The following is a 24,555-nucleotide window of genomic DNA, read 5'->3' on the forward strand; positions in this document are numbered from 1 at the left end:
TAAATCGCGACTGTTTCCTTACTCTCAAAACAAATGTGAAATTTGAAAATTACTAATCTAAGAAACAGAATTCTTACTTCGGACTTGGCTAACTAGCCTAACTAAGTCTAATATTTTACAAAACTCTTTTTTAGTAATTTTTTACAAAACTTTACAACTGAACTAATTAATTTCTTCCTTCAAAACCAAACTTTCCACAAATTGTGACTATACAGAAAATAGTTCTTGTTCATTACAATTAAATTTTTCGCCTTTTACCTCCTCTTATTTACATGAACTCAATATTTCATTGAATCTCCACCCGCACGTTGATTGGTGTCCTGGTGTAATTTTGAAATCACTACTACCTCACACGTTGCACTGCACAAGTGTCCTCTACCTCACGATTTTTCTCTTAACATGTCACAACACCTTGGTTGGTAGGCGTCCATAACATTACACACTGGTCCACTCTCGGGCCAGTCCTTATTGTACAGTGGTTTTTACCTACAAAACATAGTTTCGTCTAAGACTACTAACATACATAACCGTATCAACATATAGTATAAAATTGTTCTCCCTATGCTATACTCGTTAATTAATTATATTTTAACTATTCAAAGCAAATTAACAGAACATTTAACTCTTAAACTGCAAGAAAATTTGCATTTTCTTTTAAAGTGTTTAACTACTTCAGCAAAATTATGCATTGCTATTGAAAGCATACACTAAAATCACTTAATTATGTTAAATTCTGATTATTCCCTACCCACTAAATCTTTTCTCAAAACTTGACAACTATGCCAAAGTCTTTATGACAGTTTTTACCAGGTTCCATAAATACACTTAACTTTATGATTTCTTCTTCAAAAATTTTTAAGAAGTCTTTTACAATAGCAAATAATACACAAAATTCAAAACTTGAGCATGACTTCAAAACCACATAAGGTATTAAATTCAAATTCATATAACTATTTACAAAATCCATTATATACGCCCATTCACTCTTACCTTCCACATCTGGTAGCATTAGTATTAGTAATATTTTGGTTGTCCTCTATATCGGTTTATTTTATTAGTCTCCTCCGGTAAATTTCATATTATTTTTGGGATAGATTCATTTTCCATTATGACCATGCAACTTCACGCAAATCATCTTACTCGCTTTCCATTAGTAGTCAAATGCTAACTAACACCCTCTTTTTTTTTTCAAACATCAACTTTTGTAACAACACTCCACAATTCCTTTATCATTTTCCAACAGGATAACATTCACTTTTACAACAAGTTATGCCCTTCCAGGTCTGTTCTCTTCCTACAATATCTAATCCGAATCTGCTCACCTTCCCTCTTTGTAAGTTTTCTTTTCTTAGAGAAAGGCACTATAATGTTTTCCCCACTCACTCCCAGGCTTATAATGTCATTTTCAAAGTCCAGCCTCCCCTTGTACTTCATTAAGAAATCAATTCCCACTAACATATCTATACTTAAGCCCTCAATAACTAGAAAGTTATGATACAACTGGTTACCATTTATACTGATAGGCAACATCACTTCATACTTTACGTGCTTCTTCACTTTTCCTGTGGCTACAATTATCTAGATTCCCATGACAGGCATAATTACTAGCTCTCTTTTATTAGGCAAAGCATCTAACCATTGCTGACTAACAGCACGCAAATCACTGCCACTATCAGCAAGGCACTGTACTTCTTCCCCTTACACTAATAGATTGATTACTGGTCGAACTTTCTTTTCTTCCTTAACAGTGACTCCATCCTCCTCAAGCAAGTCGTGTACAATTTTACGCCTTTCGAAACCTTCTTTGTGCCCAGAGATTATACAAATATCTACAGGATTGCTTTCACTACTCTCCCTTCCTACATTATTTAGACTATCCACTATGGATAGATTAAAACACTTCTGCAAATCTGCAGCTCCCTTTTCTACAGTAATCAGTTTCTCCAGTAATTCTTCTACCTCATCTTCTCCTTCTACATTATTTTTAGTCGGCTGACCCCCATTCTGGCCATCACCGGCATGAAATGCTTCCATAGCTTACTAGCATCAATAATTATTCTACCCACTTCTCATCTAGCTCCTGCAATCCCTGTATATTCGTATCTCCTCCTTCTCCCTGGCTACATTCCTCATTGCTCTACTGTACACTTCTCCCTCACTGCTCGATTTTACATCACTTTCAACGTCTTTTCCCACCAAACTACCTGCAGCACAGTGTTCCTTTTGCCTGCTCCCATCTACATAGCCACCTTGTAGCATTCCTATTCTATCATCCATCGCTTTACTACTTTCAAATTGATCATTATTGTCAATAATTGGGATTTCAGTTACTTTATTCTTATTGTATACAAAAGGTATGGCCAGCGGATTCAAATTATTGCTACCCGTTCTGCAAATGCCAGCCCCTTCACAGACGGGATCTAGTTTCCCGTGCCCTGTGATTCTGCTTCATTTCTGCCTCGCACCCCCACCTGATATCTCTCCTGAAAATCATTGTCATCATGAATTGGCGATCGCGATCTGTAAGTGTGCTCCTGATCATTATCAAGTGTCCTTGGAACTGGAGCATAGCGCCAACCCCTTCCCCTCCTTCCTCGGCTATTATGTGACACACCCATTCTGTTTACATTAACGGTACTTCCCTGGTTTTTCTGAAGTGGTAAGGTCTGGAACGGGGTGCACTGAGCCTCCTGAACGTCTTGGATGTGGTGTATGTGTGCACATTTAGGGCACGAATATTCCTTTAAAGCCTACTACCACCGTTTCCTTCTGCCTCACTTAATAAAAATGTTTTTAATCGTAATGTGTAAGTGCACTGCGTTTTTGTCTCTATCGGTTGTGCAGTTGCACTATACGTGGTATGTTGTATCTCTGAAATCTGATTTCGTAACCGATGATGTTAATGCAGTTTATTAAATAAAAATATTTTAAATAAAAAAAATTAATGGCTGGATCGCAGTGCCTACAGCTAATGATGGTTTTCAGTGGATGTTTACATTTTGAACGAATGAATGTGACTGTAGATTTGCAAACGGAAGTAGTTATTGTACTTAAATTATTTAATAATTTACCTTTTGTTATCCTGGCTCATTAATTTTCAGATTTGCGTGATTATAATATTTACAGTAATAATTTTCACCGTCGCGACGGCAGCACCTTTCTTAGCGCTAAATATCGGGACAGATTTTTTTTTAAATATATGACTGCATTATAATTTTAGTTACAAACCATAACGAATTTAAGTATTTCAGTGCGATAAGCACATTAATCTCGAGAAAAGGTTTCCTTAATGCAAGACATTCACTTAGTGTCGGAGGTGATCAGTGAAGAGTTTTGTCATACGGCCGTAGTGATCGCATTAAACTGTGGTCCTAAGAATTTACCTCGTATCCCTGTTCTAACGACACAAGTTTTGCCGTTTCCTCGCAAAGTCGTACTATTTGAGTGAAGGTAAATCCACTGCTGATTCTTATATAGAATACCATAAGAGATTTTATTATTTGGAAGCAATGGTTCCTTAAGGTAGTAGCTATCTTACTAGGTCATGCCGACGTGAGGGAAGGAAGCTTTGTCGAATAATGGAAACTATTATCGCGTTTTATGAGACTGTAACCGCCTCCGATGCGTTGGTGGCTAAATTATTACGATATCGTAGTGCCTGAAGTTTGCGAAAAGTTTTTCTTGCCTCTGTAAGCAGTCGTCTTTGCTGAGAGCTTCTCATTTCTTGACTATGGTCTTCAGACGTCCATAATTACCAACAGCTCATACTGACGCTATTATCTGTGTCTTCCTTCCTCACTATTTTTACGTGTATTTCGTTTCAGGATCCATTAAATATGGCCTACCGCTGCTACTCATTTGGTCGCGAAGCAACTTCGTTTCTTGAATTCATAACTTAATTTGCGGCCGATTGTGTAGTTTGTAATGCGCAGATACATCCACGTACCGATCTGCCATACTCTGCCATCACTTGGTGAGGTTTAAGAGACAGCTTTTACACTACATCACAACGACGTTTGTGACAGTTGACAGCTAAACACAACACTACGTTCTAACTACAGCTCACAAGTTTAAGTGCAAAATGACGTTGCTGACGGTCGCAGGGAAGACGACTGTCACACTCACACGACGGCATAACACAGTGATAGATTGCAACTTCTGGGCCGATTTCAGAAAACTGTTCAAACAGAATAATTGGAGAGGTAAAGAACACTTGCTGTGACGAAAGTACAGGTGGTAATGAACACACGCAACGAATGACTCCACAGACACTCTAGTGAGACAAAAGAGTGGTAGTGGTAGCAGATCACACGATAGTAACACAGGTGAGGATGGACCAATCTGGAATAAGTACTAAATTTAATGTAATAATATAGGGTAAGTCAAGAGTCCCCAAAATTTTTATCCCTTCGATCCCTTCATAGAATATTTGCCATGTTATCGACCCCAGATTAAGTATTTAACAAAAGGTTTAAATTATTTTTTTGTGTTTCTAATGTTAAGCAGTAAGAGGACGTGCATAACAACCCTATGAAATAATTAGGCTACATTGCGGCGGCGCGCTTGCGTTTCGTCCATTACCTGCACCTACCTGTAAACTCGTTGCAGCAGATCGCCGGTAGGAAAGTCGAGCCTGCATACAACGTAACTATTCCAAGAATCGGAGAAAGGTCTTAATTTTGAATATTATGTGGATATACTGGCAAAACTTCGGTATACTCTGAACCTTGATAATGTACACGTTCACATGCACAAACCCTTTCATAAACGTTTATGGTGACGTATTTCCCTAAATCTGAACAGCTAATAGGCACGAATTGTTCTTAAATGAAAATGCTTGTCATACTATTAACTTTATAGATGTCTAATGCACTCATGTTGTTAGTCACCGATCTGCTCACTATGCCACGCGGAATTACTGTCTTTTCTCATCCACAAAATTACCTGAAAAATTCGTACTTTCTGAAAAAACACACCAGAATACATGTGCCTTCACTTTAAAACACCTTAAAAAACCGGCAAATTAAAATTAGTTTCTATTGCGGCGGCGCTCATCTATAAACGAACGACAATGGACTATATGACAATCTGCATGTACACCTACAAGTCTGGAAATCAGAACTTCGTCTCCAATACTAAATTCATTCAATACAAATATAACCAATATAACCATTTCAGGCTTATTCTTAACGCTCACAATAACTGGTCGATCTTCGACAATACGCTTCAGAACAAAAGAATATTGACGCCACCTAGACCATTCAAATTCCTCAAACACAATTACTTTGTGAATACGACTATCATAGCCACCAAATCCGAATTCGGAACAAAATGGCAAATATACGTGCTGCTTTTTCGGCAACACCTTCTCCACTAAAGTTGACTTGCCAATATTTGTATCGCCAAATAAATATATTTGTTTCTTACGACCCTCCGTGGACCGAAAGGTCTTGTTATACCAGCGTACGACACGACCCGCCCAGCCATTATAATTCAAGTGACACTCACTCAAAGAATGGACTACAACACGATTAGCCTGAAATGAATCAAAATATTTTTCAATAAATCGAATACGACTCCAATTATTAACTAAAAATGGATCGGTGTAATCCAACCTAGACGTTCGCTCAGCCCATCTGCGTAAACGACCATTAAATGACAATGCCGAATCATTACATTGAATGGTTTAGCTCCGACTACTTTAGACTGCTGTAAGTATTATATATCTCCAAGAGAAAAGACGCGCTTAGAATACTCCGTTCTCATTGGTCAGTTTTCTTTATGGGAATAGAAGAACATTATTCTCCCGCGTCAGTCCGCGCTTTTCATTACCAACCAATCAAAAAATAATACACTTTCGAACTGTCCTTTTTTTCCGAAATAAATATTTATCATTCTGATATTTTCTTTATACTTTATGTTATTAACTATTTTCGTTTGCACTCGAATTAGTTTTCCTTTTACCATAAACTTACTTCACATATGATACAAAATTCCCCGTCGTCTGCATTCACACTCTCTTAAAACTTTCTTTCACTAATTCGTACAGCGTTCTTCAGTAGAACAGTAGTCTACATGTTTACTTTAGACCACATTCACACATCATTCACACTGCTAAAAACATAAATAAAAAAAAGCCTTCAAGAAATAACCGGAAAAATTCACAAAACCCTCTCTTGACTTGTTTCTTGAATGTCTCTGTGCACTACTGTCCTCCAGCAGATGAAAATTAGAGCTACGCACTCGACTAAACTCACTTCAGACTATCTGTCATTGTGCACGCGTGAGTCATTCTCCCGATACACAGGCTGTAGACAGGAACGATGTTAGAAGCCACGCCTCACCATGTCTTATAAAATCCACCAAATAACAATATCAGAAGAAGAAGGTAGTTTCCACTGTTAGCATAATACTAAAAACAATATCAAAATTATGGACAGATTGAAATTTGCCTGTAATTCTTACATCGTACGTGTCATAATATGTAAAAATACACAGTTGTCTTTGTAAACATAACATGAATTATACTGGATTTAAAAAAACTCTTACTGTCATTTAAACACTACTACCCAATACCTTAAAAATATGTTAACATAGCTTTTTATTAAAATGGTTGATATTAGGGGCATGAACGTGTCTGAAGAGAAGCAGCAAGATTATGGATATTCGGTTGATAATTCGTAAGTTTTAATTGCAAATTACCATGGTTTGCAAATTCAAGCTGTTCCTCTATTTTGTCACATTTGAGTTCGCGTGGTTAACACCAGCTTCAACCATATATTAAAATGAGAAAGCAAGTAAGAAATGTTCGACTTCCGTTCTGAGCTTGGGATATTTAGTGGCAATATGGTTATTGCTCTAAAACTCACTGAGGTTTTTATTTAGCTTCGAAATCTACATTTATGTCAATCAATCATTGATTATTATTACATCACATCGAGTAGCAATCTCTTCGGGAACAGGCATATTTCCAAAGTCTCCGAAACGTGCTTTAAAGTCTTCTCTTACTTTGTCAAGATGTTTAACATGTATCTCGAATACTGTTGGAAATCCTTTCCTTTTCTTTCAAGATTCGCAAAATCGGATCGTGCCAGTGAAGATTGAAATAGCCATAATGATTGTTCGAGCTTGAAAAACGGTATTGTTTTTTCGTTGCAAACGCCTCTGTACTTCTTTAAATATCGAATAAAGCTCCATGGTTTCTTGCACCGTTTTAACTCCCCACATAGTGATGGATACACATTCGTAGAAACGCTTCGGTTGACTCCTATAAGACAATAAGTTTCTTTAGACTGTCACCTCTTGATAACCACCTTACCTCAATGTGCAAAAATGTTCGTCCATAGCTTCCCAAACAGCCAGGAATTGAGAGGATGAGCTTTAATTTTATTTATTGACTTGATGCACACTTTTACACCATAATGAATTTCGCCACTCAGTTTTATGTACATGCTTTAGGAACCTACGCTTTCAGAAAGAAGATAAATTCTCTGTAACAGCCTCCCATAACAGCTACTGCAGTGGTATTCCCGATAGGAACATTGTGCTTGTTCATATAATCTTGCTAATATATTAACAAAAATGTTGTATCACCTTCTGAATCAGGTTCAAGAGATTTATAAAATAGAAACTCATCAACAGTGTCACTCTGGGATGTGTTACGTAACCTCAAATAAGCAATGAGAAGATTTGAAATTCCCGAAGTTGATTCGTCAATTTAAATAGCAAACTTACAATACTGGATCTCAGAGACCATTTCCTCAATACGTCGCTGCATAGTATTTTTAATGGTATGCATTTGAAGACTACTTAAAAGTATACCTTATCACATTTTCAATCGCGTGTTTTATAGATGGTATTATAATCTCATCACCAGTAGTATACGACATGCCTTTCTTTGTTATACTAAGAGCGATGCTGTAGGATGTCTTCAGTCCTCCTCCTCTATCAACACTAGCAGATGACTTAAAATATGTATTCAAATTTGGCTGAACTCTCTATTTCTCTTTTAGTGTTTTAAAATATTCAGAATCTTTGTTTCTCTTATCAGAATGGGTCCTTCGCAAGTGGCTTTTCGTTTTCACCGGCTTCATAACATCATCGCTGTAAGTTTTTTCACGTAATAAGCGCACAGGAGTTTCATTTCCAAACGATGGCACAAAATCATATTTCAGATACTCTAGTGAATATTGTCCCCATTTCTTGTCAGTATTGGTAGCCAACATAGTGGGTTTTAAAATAGGATATCTAATATTGGAAGTACAACACGTTTGCAGCACAACAAAACCGCAGCAGTAAGAGGCACAACTTACTCCCACACGAGCTACCTTGAACTGCCTGTTCTTTCTCAGAGAGCACTGTTGCCACATTTTGCTAACAGCTATATTTAGAATCGGAAGGACTTGTGATTATATATAATTTTTATGTTCAGGACCAAAATTTATCTATATTTAATCATTTCCATATATTACGACATATTTAGGGGAATATTCTGTTGCATTCTAAGAAAGTTTAATTAATCCTTTCTGGTATCAATCGATTCTCTTCCGACCGTCCGTATTAATCGATCACTCTAGAACTCTACCGATCCCTAGGGATCGATATCGACCACTCTGCCGTCCACTGGGCTAGGTGATACACTAGACCTGCTAGATACTAAAGCAGGTGTTTACAATGTTTCTATATGTGGAAGAATATTGAGCACTTTCTCATACAAGACACAACTGACCCACACTTACAAGATCATACTCATATGAACATGGTAGAAGTCTAAAAAGTCTAGACTAGTAAAGCTATAAACAGGCTCATAATTGAAAGTGGCTGTTTAATTTCTGCAAAGGAGACACTGGACAGTAACATTAGATTCTAAGACACATGTAAAAATAATAGATAGCACACATTGTCGTGTAGAGTAACTTACATGTGGGATCAAACAATGTGAGGGTGAGACATCAATGTATTGTTGAGGTGACGAGAAGTAGTAGATCGGGTGGTTGCTGTCCAGGAGCAAGAGCTTCAGTGTCTTTCTGAGATTCTCAGTTCTGGGCAGCATTGGTGATGGCATTCTATAAATCTAAAGTCTGTTTTACCTTCCTATTTTCCTACCTTCATAATTCAGAATTTGTCAATTTTGGCATTTGAGTTTCCTAATTAATTTTACAGTAGCATGGAGAGCTGCATCAAACCAGTCTCAGGACAACAACAAGTAAACAAAGTTGAAACTTGATTGAGACACTAAGAAACCAAACAAGCTTCGCTTTCTGTACATGTGCTATGTAATACAGTGAAAATAGACCCGATTTAGTCATTAGGCGGCAGGTCAAACGTAATTGACAACAGATAAAAATAAAAAGTCCCACCTACACATAGAAACTTAAACTATCCTTCATAAACCATCGAAAGCCGATTGAACAGCATTGTTTTTCTTCTTGATTCTTTTCCTTGCATTACTGTATGACATAGGCGCCATCATGTATCTTCTCCTCTAAAAAACAAGGTTTTCGAAAATCTGTGTAGGAGATCCATCGAACGAAGACGTAACAAAAACTCACTTTTTGACTGAATATGGATTTGAGTGCTGGATGATTTAACTATGTATACCGGGAAGAGAAGTGGAAAATCGTGCTACTGTTTCGTAAAACTGGCGTGAATACACAAGGTCAAATATCTTCATCATCGTCACTTTCCGCTCCTTCTTCTTCTTCCTCTTCATCTTCTTCTGCTTCTAAATGCCATTACCTGTCGTTTCAACTGTTCTCCCCTGGCACTTCCGATAGATCTTCTTTCTTGGCATCTCCTTTCACTTGTTTCTCAAATTTTCTCCTTCCATTATGTCAGAAAATTATTTTCCTTCTCTTATTTGGATCATTACCATGACGTTCTTCCGTTCTTTGCTCTCTTTCACAATTTCTCCATTGGTTCTTATTCCTGACCCCTGGTGCTGTCATCCTCCTCCATAGCCACGCTTCCTTCGCTTCTAAGCTCTGTGAGTTGTCAGTAGTACTCGGCTGCCAGAGCCATATGGGACCATGTGAACCTCTTGAAAAACTGCTGTTTGCTTTCCTATGCTATACGACTTTTTCACTAGCCGTCTTGTATCATTAAAAGGACGTTCAGTTGTAGCAACCCTTTTTGCCAATCTTCATGTTGTATTTGTTCGACAGTTAAGGTGCCATAATAACAAAATATGCGGACTTTTCAAACTTATTTCCTTAAATTTTTATTGTTTTATTAATGATTTGCTTACTGCACTTACATGACTGCACTACAATTCACATTTAAGGGCCTGACAGAGGGTTCATCAAACAAAATTCAAATTATTTCCATACTGTTCCTCTCTTGAACAGTGCGCGGGAAAACCGAACACCTAAATCTTTGCGTGGGAGCCCTGATTTCTCTTACTTTGTTACGATGATCATTTGTTCCTGTATAGGTGGATGTCAACAAAATACTTTTGTGTTCTGAGGAGGAAGCTGGAGACTGAAATTTAGTGAAAAGATCTCTCCGCAACGAAAAACGACTTTGTTTTTATGATAACGTATCTGTGACTCTCTGTTTTCAGTTTCGCGGTAATACAAAACGAACTGCCCTTCTTTGAACATTTTCGATGTCCTGTGTCAGTTCTCTTTCATAAGAAACCCTTATTGGGCAGCAATACTCCAGTAGAGGACGGACAAGAGTAGTGTAGGCAATCCCTTTAGTAGATTTTTTCATCTTCTAAGTGTTTTCTTCATCTACAGAACCAATTTAATAGTCTATCTGTTATTTCCAAATTATTTTAAGTTTATTAAATCATCAGGATAGGACACAGAACCATTTCATACTTTCCTCCTTTTCACTTAGAGCTCACGGTGACTAAAACTATAAGAAGCTCTTAAGAAATTTCCGTTGGTGAGATTGCTAATTTTGGTACAACGCCTAGAAATATGATAAAAATATATTTTGACGATAGCATCTGTGAATGTCCGCCCCCGGTAGCTGAGTGGTCAGCGCGACAGATTGTCAATCCTAAGGGCCCGGGTTCCATTCACGGCTGGGTCGGAGATTTTCTCCGCTCAGGACTGGGTGCTGTGTTGTTCTGATCATCATCATTTCATCCCCATCGACGCGCAAGTCGCCGAAGTGGCGTCAAATCGAAAGACTGGCAACAGGCGAGCGGTCTACCCGACGGGAGGCCCTCGCCACACGCCATTATTATTATTATTATTATTATTATTATTATCTGTGAATAACAGATGTAAGCAGACTACTTCTGCGAAATGGCTTTTCCGTAGCGTTCTCTCAAAACAAAATGAGATGGGACTGGTTGGTGATAAGTAATCTGCCACTAACTGGAAATTTCATCCTGTGAAGCAACATATTGGAAGCTAACATGTTTTGACTAATTTGACGCGGCCAGCAGATAAAAACTTTTGACCATAGCATCTGCAAACAACAGATTAAAAAAAATGGTTCAAATGGCTCTGAGCACTATGGGACTTAACTGCTGAGCTCATCAGTCCCCTAGAACTCAGAACTACTTAAACCTAACTAACCTAAGGACATCAAACACATCCGTGCCCGAGGCAGGATTAGAAACTGCGACCGTAGCGGTCGCGCGGTTCCAGACTGTAGCGCCTAGAACCGCTCGGCCAGCCCGGCCGGCAACAGATGCAATCAGACTGCTTCTTCAAACTGTTTTTTTTCCGTAGTGTTCTCTAAAAACGAAATGAGTAGGCGCTGTCTGACCATATGTAACCTGTGAATAACTTGAAATTTCATACTGTGAAGGAACAAATTGAAAACTAACATCTAATACGCAATGATTTTATTTCCTGTAAATAGCAATTATAGGTAATATCAACCCCCACCCCCCACTCTCTCTCTCTCTCTCTCTCTCTCTCTCTCTCTCTCTCTCTCTCTCTCTCTCTCTCTCTCTCTCTCTAACTCTCTCTCTCTCTGCCTCTGCCTCTGCCTCTGCCTCTGTCCCTCTCAATACTTCTTTTGTTCGTTACTAGTCATTATGTAATTAAGAAAAGTAATATTGCAGTTTGAAAGTTTCCCTGCAATTTATTGCATAACTTCGTATATCACAATTCATGTTACACACTTCTAGAGCCTGTAGAGGGTTCCTGGTAGATCAAGTTTCACATAGGATCCCGTGTCCGGAAATGTCATTCAACGACGCTACAGAGCGTCAAAATTATACGCCCTGGTGCCAGTAAATTTGCATACATGCTGTGCGATTCCGTGATGATGTCATAAATTTTCTAGGATGATGGTGAAAGATTAGAGGTAATGGTCCCTGATTCGGAAGCGAATGTCTGGAAAACTACAAGTGAGGATCATTCTGATACTTCCGACTGTTGAATACGTGTAGCGTATGCAACTTTCAGACGTGGTATTGTGGATCAAGACAAGAAAAAGTGTCTAGTAAACATGGTACATTCCGCCATATGTGAAAGTTGCCTACCATACACTCTTAGCAACAACGGTACCAGTAAATACATTCCACTGTCGGAGGTATCAGAAAGGCTGTCGCTTACAACTTCGGACTCGTTCCTTTCCGGTAGAGGGACCCCTATTTCAAATTGATTCACTTATCCTTCTCCATCATTCTTGTCACGGAATCTCCCTGTATATACAAGCATTTACTAGCGGCGGGGCCTATAACTTTGACATCCTGTAGCGTCGTTGGAAGACGTTTCCGAACATGGGTTCCTATGGAAACATGGAACTACTAAGTCCCCGCTACAACCTCTAGAAGTGTGTACATGAACTGTGGAGCAGCCTGAATATGTATTCACTCACTGTCTTTCACAATCATTTGCTAGTCATCTTCTAGAATAAATGCATGTTTCGTTCCTTCCCAACTGCCCAATACGTTTTCATTCCTACTGATTTTCTCCGTCTTTCTTAATCTTCTAAACTAGGTTTTCATGTCGTTTGTGTATGTTTGGTTTAAACCTGAGTTTTTTGTTTTTGTTTTACAGTTTCTTTGAAATTTCCTGCTTTGTTTTACAGATCGTCCTGTCTTATTTCTAGTCCTTCCGTATCCTCTCTGATTTCCTTGATCCATCCAACTTGTTGCTTCAGATTCCAGATACACTGTATAATTCTTCTTCGTAATTTTATCATCATAATATGGCCAGAGAAAGAAATCCTCTTCTTACGTATACTATCTGTAGTAGCCTGCAATTTCCTGTACACTTGCTCATTTGGCACTTTCCTCATTGTCTTCAATTTGATATTTTCTATTTATACGTGTTCTAGCTATTCTTCTTCCTATTTTTAGGACACTAACGATTCTCTCTGTGACTGCAAAAAGAGTTACTCTTTCATGTATTAACTCTGGCTGAATCCGCCTCACAGTGTTTTAAATTTATTTTGTTTTGATTGATAGAAATTGTTTATTGTACGCAAACCACGCAAGTTTTTGAGCAGTTATCGTTTAATCATTATATTTTAATGTTCCATATTACCCTGCCCTCGTGCAACATGGCATCGAAATGTATCTATTCTCTTATTTTTTGGTATTCTCTCAATCTATGATATACAGTTGAAAACGGTGGCAAAGGAGGAGCTTGGAGTGCTAATACGCAACCCAGAAAAAGATAAACTGATTTTATATTAAAAGTTGTGGAAACTATTAGTATGAAATTTTTTACATTTGAAGTTTGCAAAACTCAGATGAATGAAATTATTTATCACAATCGAAGAAACTCACCAATAAACATTTAATATTTCAAATTTGATCAATATTAATTTTATATGTCAAACTGAGGTTTCACATAGAGCTTGACCTCACTCAGATCGTTATTTCTCAATATAAATTCAATACAGCACAGTATTAATTCAGGTGCTACTAGAAAAGATACAAAAACATTTCAATTAATAAATTTTCCAGAATACTACGTGAGGCATCCATAAACATTTAGTTAACACATCAGTTAACATATGTAAGCACACAAAATCTCAACAGGCAACGAGAAAATGTGAAACAAACAAACATCGTCCGAACAGGTCTTTATGGCCCAACGGTACCGACGGGACGCCGTGTCATTCTCAGCTATTAGGCGTCACTGGATTCGGATACGGAGGGGTATGTGGTCAGCACACCGCTCTCCCGCCCATTGACTGTTCTCGTGAAGCAAAGTGAAATATAACCTGTACGTAAATCAGAGGAACCCCGTTTTAACTCTCATTAATAGAGTGCGGTTGTCTCATTACAGAGCTCGAGATTGGGAAGAAATAGCCAAACGTGGAATTAGATAGAATGCAAACCTCACCCAAGAGAAAATGTACCAACGTACTTAGCTTCAGGTTGTGATAACACAGGCAGGTTCTGTAAGCGAACAACAACGCCCACATGGCTTGAAGGTAAACAGTAGTACAATAGTACAACTGACTTATATTAAAACTGAGTCCAAAAGAAATTACACATAACCAGTTTAAATAGCATTCATAAATTGTCATCAGGTCTCGAACCCGGTAAACAGGAACTAGGCAACCCGCTCTGAATAACTGAAGCATAAATAACTTTTTGGAATGTCAGTTAGGCAAGATGGAACACGTCGACTCTTTAAATAAAGTAAAATCATGGTTAATGGATACCTAAAAAAATATAACACACAGTGTTTAGAGAAATGTACGCCTCAGTGGATAGTTCTGAATAACCGTTCGCATAGCCTACATTCTATACACTAAGGAGTTCGCCAGGTATGTCCAAATAGATCACCACTTCCAATTTACCAGTGGATTCTGTAGATCTACATAGCAGAAAAAGTTCAAAGGCCGTCTTCCACCAAATCTGAATAACTTGCAAGTTGATAGAATAGGAAAACACACCAAGCCATATTCAGTTTCGCCAAATGCTTGTACCATCCTCGTGCTACGTGATTGGCAGCACTTTATTGCGTGGTCATTAGAACACGAACATCGTGTAGGTGGTATGCAAAGGAGGCGATGGCTTAGCCCGACAGGCAGAGATTTGATACCACGCTTTCGAATTCGTATCAGAGCGTTGCGTGGGGAAACAGTTTTATGCCCTGTTATGTACTACACTGACGTGACAGAAGACTTGGGACACCTCCTAAAATCGTGTCTGACCTCCTTTTTCCCGGCGTAGTGCAGCAGTTCCTCCATGCCATGGACTCTACAAGTCGTTGGAAGTCCCCTGCAGAAATACTGACCCATATCGCCTCTATTAGCCGTCCATAAGTGCGAATGTGTCCGCCCCCGGTAGCTGAGTGGTCAGCGTGACAGACTGTCAATCCTAAGTGCCCAGGTTCGATTCCCGGCTGGGTCGGAGATTTTCTCCGCTCAGGGACTGGGTGTTGTGCTGTCGTAATCATCATTATTTCATCCCCATCGACGCGCAAGTCGCCGCAGTGGCGTCAAATCGAAAGACTTGCACCAGGCGAGCGGTCTACCCGACGGGAGGCCCTCGTCACACGCCATTATTATTACTGCGAAAGTGTTGCCGATGCAGGATGTTAGGCACTAACTGACCTCTCGATTATGACCCTTAAATGCTCGATGGGAACTCATGTTGGGCATGTCCGAATCATTTTCCCCATTTTTCCAGACGTTCTTAAAACCATTCGCGGACAATTGTAGCGGCTGAGTTACATTGTTGTTTAGGAACATGAAGTTCATGAATGGTTGCAAATGGTCTCTAAGTAGCCGAAAGTAACTTTTTCCAGTCCATGACAGTTTCAGTTGGACTCGAGGGCTCAGTCCATTCCATATAAACACAGCCCACTCTATTATAGAGCCACTACCAGTTTACACAGTCCCTTGTTAACAACTTGGGTCCATGGCTTCGTGGGGTCTGCGCTACACTCGAACCCTACCCTCAACTGTTACCAACAGAAATCGGTACTCATATGATCAGACGACAGTTTTCCAGTCGATTAGGGTCCAACCGATATGGTCACGAGCCCAGGAGAGCAGCTGCAGGCGATGTCAAGTTGTTAGCGAAGGCATCTTCGTCGGCCGCCTGCTTCTATTTCGCATTAAGACTAAATTTCGCCCCAGTGTCCAAACGGATACTGTCGTCGTACTTCCCACATTGATTCCTGTGACTATTTCACACAATGTTGCATTTGTGTCAGCACTGACGACTCTGCGCAAAAGCTGCTGCACTCGGTCGCAAAGTGAAGGCTCCAGGCCACTGCGATGTCCATGGTGAGAGGTAATGCCTGAAATTTTGTATTCTCGGCACGCACTTGACACTGTGGATCTCGGAATATTTAATACCATAACGATGTCCAAAGTGGAATGCGCCGTGCGTCTAGCTCCAACTACCGTTCCTCTTTCAAAATCTGCAACAATAATCACGACGGAAACTTCTTCACGTGAATAATCAGCGTACAATTGGCGGATCTGCCGATGCACCTTATACTTTGTGTACGTTATACTACCACCATCTCTAGACGTCAGCGTCAGTCTATGTAAACTACGAAATTTGAACAGTTTGAAATGAAAAATACGAGTACCTTCAGTACGAGTGTTCTGACAACCTGTGGTGTTGACCTCCTTATGTCATCCTTGATAAAAAAAAAGGTTTAAGCTAAGGATGGAGTCTGTTTTCATCTATTGTTCAACCATTACATGTTTAATGAAGGAAATTAATGGAAGTTTTGATTGCATAAAATTAAAGGTGAAAGGATATAAAAGGAAAATTTCGAATTTAGCCGATGGTTCTTCTAACCTTTATAAAAGGGAAGAAGAATTACAAGGGCCTGACGGCTGGAATGATTAGTCTGCCGACCACAAAGTACAAGCTGAGGACAAATGAAAGAGTCGTGAATGTGCTGAGAAGTAAAATCTAATCTTACCAGAATGACCACAAATCTCTTTGAATCTTTATGAGCACGTTTTCCTTTGCGACTACTGCATTGGAGTTAAAAGCATCTAAAGTTTTCTCCTGTTCTGCCATCTGTGTTCCCCTCCAGCCTCCAGGAAACACATTTTGCTGATGACTCATTCTCCGAATCTTCGAGGTTACTCTGCAATCAATCGAGTGACTGAGCACATTGCAGATGTCGAACTGTAATCTTAAATTTATAAACATATGGTGTCATATAACAAGAACTTGGGTCAAGCAGAATCACATCCTTGATAATGACGCCAAGATAGTTAATGATTATTCTAGAAGTGAGTGGATGAAGAAGCTGTTGTAGTAGACATCACACCTTTTGTCTCCCGAGAACTTACACTGCAAACGTATTAACAACTGCTTTATTACTACAGTTCTTTCTGAGTTTACATCTTGCAATGTGTACTTGGCCAAATGGAGGCCCTAGTCGTGCTACACAGTCGGGGGTTGGCCTCTGGCCGAGCCACGTTGAGTTCGCGCAGCCATCTGGAGTGCCCCCGGCGACACATCATTAAGGAATATTGCCACATGTGTTAATGGACAAGCGCCGAAGTTCAAGAGTTCCGTGCTCGTTTCTCATGAGGTAGGAGATTAAGTTAATCTGGCGTCTAGCAGTGTCGGTAGTTTTTTCATCTTGAAATGTCTCGCGCTTGATACTTCCCTGATCCATGTAAGTTCTTGTTTTCAAGCACCTGTGGAGGCTGGTAAGATTAGCGACAGTTGTAGAATTAGATTTAGGGATTATGCAACTGACGAAGAGAAGAGTGTTTGGTACCATGTTAACAAAATAACGCATGACGGACAAAGCCAAGAGAACATAAGAAGCAGGATAGCGTAGGCTCTCAGAATCTTCGCCACCAAAAATGCCTACTACTCTGAGGAGACAAAAATCATGGGCTAACGATACGCACATGTTCAGAATGTGATAGTGTCCCGTACACAAGGTATAAAATCGCCTGGATTCTTGGATCTGTCATTTTTACTCATGTGATAAGTTTTCCGATATGATTATGGCTGCATGACTGGAATTAAGAGACTCTGAACGCGGAATGGTAGTCGGAGCAAGACGCATGGAACATTCCATTTCCGAAATCGTTAGGGAATTCAGCCTACCGAGGTCCACAGTGCCAAGAGTGTGCCGAGGTCACCTAATTTCAGGCATTACCTGTCACCACGGGCAACGCAGTGGCCCATGGCCTTCACTTAACGACCGAGATCAGCAGCGTTAGTGTACAGTTTTCAGTGCTAACAAACAGCTGCGTGAAATACCAGCAGAAATCAATGTGGGAAGTACGACAAACGTATCCGTAAGGGCACTGTCGCGAAATATGGCGTTAATGGTTCAAATGGTTCGTATGACTCTGAGCACTATGGGTCTCAACTTCTAAGGTCATCAGTCCCCTAGAACTTAGAACTACTTAAACCTAACTAAACCTAAGGACATCACACACATCTCTCGGCCACCCAGACCGGCTATGGCGTTAATGGGCTATGGAACCAGACGAGCGACGAGAATGCCTTTGCTAACAGCGTGACATCGCCTTCAGCCTCTCCTCTGTTCGTGACCGTGTCGGTTGGTCCCTAGTTGAGCGGGCAGATGAATCCTGATATCTGTTGGTAACAGCTGATGGTAGTTTTTGACTGTGACGCAAGCGCCGCCGGCCGGGGTGGCCCAGCGGTTGTAGGCGCTACAGTCTGGAACTGCGCCACCGCTACGGTCGCAGGTTCGAATCCTGCCTCGGGCATGGGGGTGTGTGTTGTCCTTATGTTGGTTAGGTTTAAGTAGCTCTAAGTTCTAGGGGACTGATGACCTTATAAGTTAAGTCCCATAGTGCTCAGAGCCATTTAACGCAGGCGCCACGAAGCCATGGACCCAAATTTGGTTCAAATGGTTCAAATGGCTCTGAGCACTATGGTACTCAACATTTTAGGTCATAAGTCCCCTAGAACTTAGAACTACTTAAACCTAACTAACCTAAGGACACCACACACACCCATGCCCGAGGCAGGATTCGAACCTGCGACCGTAGCAGTCCCGCGGTTCCGGACTGCAGCGCCAGTACCGCTAGACCACCGCGGCCGGCACCCAAATTTGCAACAGCGCACTGTGCAAGCTGGTTGTGGCTCCATAATGTCGTGGTCTGTGTTTACATGCAATGGACTGAGCCCTCTAGTCAAACTGAAACGGTCATTGACTGGAAATGGTTATGTTAGGCTATTTGGAGACCATTGTCACTCATTAACAGACTTCATGTTCCCAAATAATGAGGAAATTTTTATGGATGTAATTGCGCCATGTCACCGGGCCACAATTCTTCAACATTGGTTTCCAGAAGATTCTGGACACCTCAGGCGAATGATCTGGCCATGCAGATCGTCCAACATGGCGCCCATCGAATGTTTATGGGATGTAACTGAGAGGGCAGTTCGTGCAATAGATCCTGCACCGCAATACTTAGGCAATTATGGACGGATGAAGAGGCAACGTGGCTCAATATTTCTGCGGGGGACTTCCAGTGACATGTTGAGTTCAAGCCAGGCCGAGTTCGCGCGCTTCGCCGGGCACAAGGAGATCGGATACAATATTAGGAGGTGTCCCACGAATTTGGTCTCTTGTGTGTGATGGCCATGCGAATAGTTCTTATAGTTGGAACTGGGCCATGCTTTTATCTACTGATAAGTTCAGTTGTTTTTATACTGGATCTGTAGACATTTTCACAATGCTTTTCCATTATGTTGGCTGTGTGCGTCTCCTTTCGTATGGTTACCGCCGCTGTGCACAACAGTTCCTTATGAAATCAAAGTTGACTACTTGGTTGGCAGGTCATATTCGGTATGTTTAGAACCTGGTCCTAAGTCTAAAATGGTGGAATATCCAAAATCATTGGTTTCCCGCGATTTGACAGTTCACTTTTGCTAAATGCAGAACTTAACTTTAAAATGACGGTAGCCGAATTTTCAAAAGTTTAAACAATTTTTACGCGCATCTGACATCATGCTTGCGTGTTAAAACATTAGCCTCTCTATGTTTAGAACCCAAGAAGTCACTTGCTATTTACGGTAGGATCACTTGCTGTTTACGGTACGATAGAAATCTGAGGTCACATATTTATTTACACAGCTTCCATACAGACAGAGCAGTCTGGGAGCAGCGCCTAACGGGGTTGGGGTCATTGAACCACAGGCCACTGACCCACCCTCCTGCCCTGCCGTCCTGGTCGAATTCCAGTCCATCAGCTGTAGCCCACAACAGGACCCGCTGTTTGACTGTCTGACGTGATATGCAACCGTGATTTGGTACATCACAACAGAGCACGCTGCTGACTTAAAACTAGCAGATAAATTTAAAAAACCCAACAAAATAGTTCAAATTTCTAACTCGAATATGTTAAATCTCATTTAGCTGCAGTCTCAGCCCACAGGACTAACAATAAAACTGTGGGGAAAGGTGGAAATGCAAGAACCACATTATTCTTAAGCCCAAATTGAAAAATTACAGGAGTTTAAAATGATTAAAGGTTCACACATACATTCTGCAGTGAAATACAAAATCGGCAGAGGCACATTTGTGCTCTTAGAGGACTTTCACTAAGAATTGTTCCTATTACTATAAAATTCCCCACAAAAAATAATGTTTGGGTTAGGTGACAGCTATTAAACAAGCTAGTTTAGACAATAGCCAGTCTCCACAGGTGCTTCAAAACAAGAACTTACAGAGAAGTATTAAGCACATTTGAGAACTAATCACATTTATACAAAGTTATATGATGAATCACTACCAACAGCAACATTGAAAATGTAAGTTACAAAAGAGAGTAACATATTACGAGAGTAGTGGCCGATAGCTTTCATGTGTGAGACATTTCCAGATGAAAAAACTACTGACACTGATAGACGCCAGACTAACTTATTCTCCTACTTGATGGGAAACGAGCGCGGAACTCTTGAACATCGGCTCTTGTCCATTAATACACGCTTTTATATTACTTACTGGTGTGTCGCCTGGCCCACTCCAGATGGCTGCGCAAACTCAACGTGCCTCTGCCAGAGGCCAGCCCCCAGCTGCTCAGCACGACTAGGGCCACCATTTGGCCAAGTACACACTGCACGGTGTAGACTCAGAAAGAACTGTAGTGATATAGAGGTTGTTAATGTGTTTGCAGTGAAAGTTCTCCAGAAAGACAAAAAGTGCGATTTGAAACAAATACTAACAAAGAGATAGAGAGGCTGGCCAGTACTTACCTCAGCTCAGTACAGCTGATAGATACACAAAACAGAACAGAAAATTTATGTATCCTAGCTTTCGGAACTTTGTTCCTTCGTCAGGAAGGAGAGAGGGGAAAAAGGGGGAAGAAGGGAAAGTGGATTCAGTTACTCACAACCAAAGTTATGAGGCAACAGGGGGAAGGTAAACAGGGAGGGTAGCAAAGATGGAGGCATGGGTGTCAGAGGAAAGCCAACGATATTCTACTGTAAGTACTGTGCCAGCTTCAAACCAAAGAGGACGCATGCAGAAGTAAAGAGGTATATAGTTTAAAGATAAAAACAACTTTGGAGGACGAAAAGATGCATGAATGGCTAAAGAGGAAAGAGAAAGAGGAGAAGACTGAAGAGTAAATGGGAGTGAGGTTGGTTAACGTAGGTTCAGTCCAGGGGGATGGCGGGTTGAAACGATGTGTTGCAGTGCATGTTCCCATCTCCGCAGTTCCGAGGGACTGGTGTTGGGTGGGAAGAGGCCAAATGGCACGTACGGTGTAGCAGGTTCCAAAGTCCCTAGAATTATGCTGGAGGGCATGCTCTGCTACTGGGTATTGGACATCTCCTAGACGGACAGTTCGTCTGTGCCCGTTCATGCGCTCATCCAGTATAGTTTTCATCGTACCAATGTAAAAGGCTGTCCAGTGCAGGCATGTCAGCTGATAAATGACATGTGTTGTCTCACATGTGGCCCTGCCTTGAATTGTGTATGTTTTACCACTAGTGGGGCTGGAGTGGGTGGTCGTGGGGGGATTCATGGGGCAGGTTTTGCAGCGGGGTCAGTTACAGGGGTAGGAACCGATGGGTAGAGAAGGTGGTCTGGGAATATTGTAGGGTTTGACAAGGATGTTACAGAGGTTAGGGGGGCGACGACAGGCAACTGTGGGTGGTGTGGGGAGAATATTGTCAAGGGATGATCTCATATCAGGGCTTGAGAAAGTCGTATCCCCGGCGGAGTCATTTGTTGATGTGTTCGAGGCCAGAATAGTATTGGGCGACAAGGGGGATGCTTCTGTGTGGTCTAGGGGTAGGAAGATTGTTGTTGGACATGGAGGAATGTATTGCTCGCGAGATCTGTTTGTCCTCCCCGTCCAACAACAATGTTCGTACCCGCAGATCACACAGAAGCATCCCCCTTGTTACCCAATTCTATCCTGGCATCGAATGCATCAACAAATTACTCCGCCAGGGATACGACTTTCCCAAGTCAAGCACTGAAATGAGATCATCCCTTGACAATATTCTCTCCACACTACCCATAGTTGCCTTTCGTCGCCCCCCTATACTCTGTAACATCCTTGTCAAACCCTACAATATTCCCAGACCACCTTCTCTACCCAGCGGTTCCTACCCCTGTAACTGACCCCGCTGCAAAACCTGCCCCATGCATCCCCCCACAACCACCTACTCCAGCCCTGCTACTGGTAAAACATACACAATTCAAGGAAGGGCCACATGTGAAACAACACATGTCATTTATCAGCTGACATACCTGCACAGCCTTTTACATTGATGTGACGTCAACTAAACTGGCTGAGCGCATGAACAGGCACAGACGAAATGTCCGCCTAGGAGATGTCCAATACCCAGTAGCAGAGCATGCCCTCCAGCATAATTCTAGGGACTTAGGAACTTGCTACACCGTACGTGCCATTTGGTTTCTCCCACCAAACACCAGTCCCTCGGAACTGCGGAGATGGGAACTTGTACTGCAACACTTCGTTTCATCCCGCCATCCCCCTGGACTGAACCTACGTTAACCAACCTCACTCCCATTTACTCTTCAGTCTTCTCCTGTTTCCCTTTCCTCTTTAACCGCTCGCGCATCTTTTCGTCCTACATAATTGTGTTTATCTTTGTACTATATACCTCTTTACTTTTGTATGCTTCCTCTTTGGTTTGAAGCTGGCACAGTACTTACAGTAGAATATCTTTGGCTTCCCTCTGACACCCATGCCTCCATCTTTGCTACCCTCCCTGTTTACCTTCCCCCTGTTGCTTCATAACCTGGGTTTTGAGTAACTGAATCCACTTTCCCTCCTTCCCCCTTTTTCGCCTCTCTCCTCCCTGACGAAGGAACAAAGTTCCGAAAGCTGGAATACGTAAATTTTCTGTTCTGTTTTGTGCATCTATCGGCTGTACTAAGCTGAGGTAAGTACTGGCCAGCTCCTCTGTCTATTTGTTAGTATTTGTTTCACATCTTTATATGAGATTTTCCATTAATCATTTAAAAAGTGTGATGTCTCATACAACAGCTTCTTCATCCACACAATTCTAGAATAATCATTAACTAGCGTGGCGTCATTATCAAGAATGTGATTCTGCTTGACCCAAGTTCTTGGTATATGACACAACATGTTTATAAATTTAAGATTACAGTTCGACAGCTGCTATGTGTTCAGTCACTCGATTGATTGCAGAGTAACCTCGAAGATTCGGAGAATGGGTCATCAGCAAAATGTATTTCGTGGAGGGGAACACAGATAGCAGAACACGAGGAAACTCTAGATGCTTTTAACTCCAGTACAGTAGTCGCAAAGGATAACGTGCTCATAAAGGTTCAAAGAGATTTGTGGTCATTCTGGTGCATGTGGTAAGGTAGTTTCAGTTTCATACCATAGATTAGAAATAGATTCCCAGCTAAGTGTAATGGTAGTATAATAGTGGCAATAATAGTAGTAATTGTAGATTCGTACCGTAAATGCATATAGATTCTGAATTAGCTGTACAAAACCGCTACACACATTGTTGATACTTCTGTAACTAACACAGATTTTTCATGTAGGTAGGCTCCAGTGTGATAGAAATTAGCCTTTACTCGTTTTAGATGGATGGTATAATTAGTAGAGCAAGCGAAGGGAGCAATGTAGCATTTGTTGATCAAACTTTACACTTCAATAATATCAAAACATTCTTGTTTGGCGAAGACAGGAGGAATCCCCAAGTATATAGTCATTCTCATCTTACTACATTTACGAGTCAAATAGGGCCGAAATCAATGAACTGTATATAAATTAGCGAATTTTTCATAGACTCTGCATAGCTTTGACTCCAAATTAACGAATTTCGTTGTGAGAAGTATGAATTATACATGGGATTCACTCAGTGTCTTCTTAAAGTCAACGAATTTTACGTTTAAATCATCGAATTCTGTGCTAAATCAGTGAGTTTTGTGTCATAATCAGTTCGTATAATAGATTCTTTTAAGAGTTTGCTACAGCTTATCGCAGTAGTTTACTCCCCACTGGTATTTTCGTCGATACGTAACTGCTGCACCTTACATCCCATGGCATTCGGCTAACATAGTGGTTACAGATATGTCTCACTGTATGCGTTAGACAGCCATTGCAGTGAACAGCCTCCAGCCAATGTAGCAGCATTTAGACCTTATACAACTGACCACCTGCTCGAAGTATGGCGTATTCATGTGGCGAATT

The 24,555-nt window shown here is 40.8% G+C and overlaps 1 protein-coding gene across 6 annotated transcripts in view; it reads left to right on the plus strand.

Moving 5' to 3' along the window:
• Window positions 1-24,555, plus strand: part of LOC126414581 (parathyroid hormone/parathyroid hormone-related peptide receptor-like) — a 776,049-nt gene that overhangs the window by 638,050 nt on the left and 113,444 nt on the right. The window contains exon 1 of one of the 6 annotated variants that reach the window (XM_050083360.1): window positions 23,620-23,711. The exons of the other annotated variants lie outside the window; for them this stretch is intronic. The gene's annotated coding sequence lies outside the window, so the exon portion shown is untranslated. Of the gene's footprint in view, window positions 1-23,619; window positions 23,712-24,555 lie in introns of those variants that run through there. 6 annotated transcript variants of the gene reach the window in all.

This window comes from Schistocerca serialis, chromosome 1, assembly GCF_023864345.2.
Source record: "Schistocerca serialis cubense isolate TAMUIC-IGC-003099 chromosome 1, iqSchSeri2.2, whole genome shotgun sequence".
Classification (NCBI taxonomy): Eukaryota; Metazoa; Arthropoda; class Insecta; order Orthoptera; family Acrididae; genus Schistocerca; species Schistocerca serialis.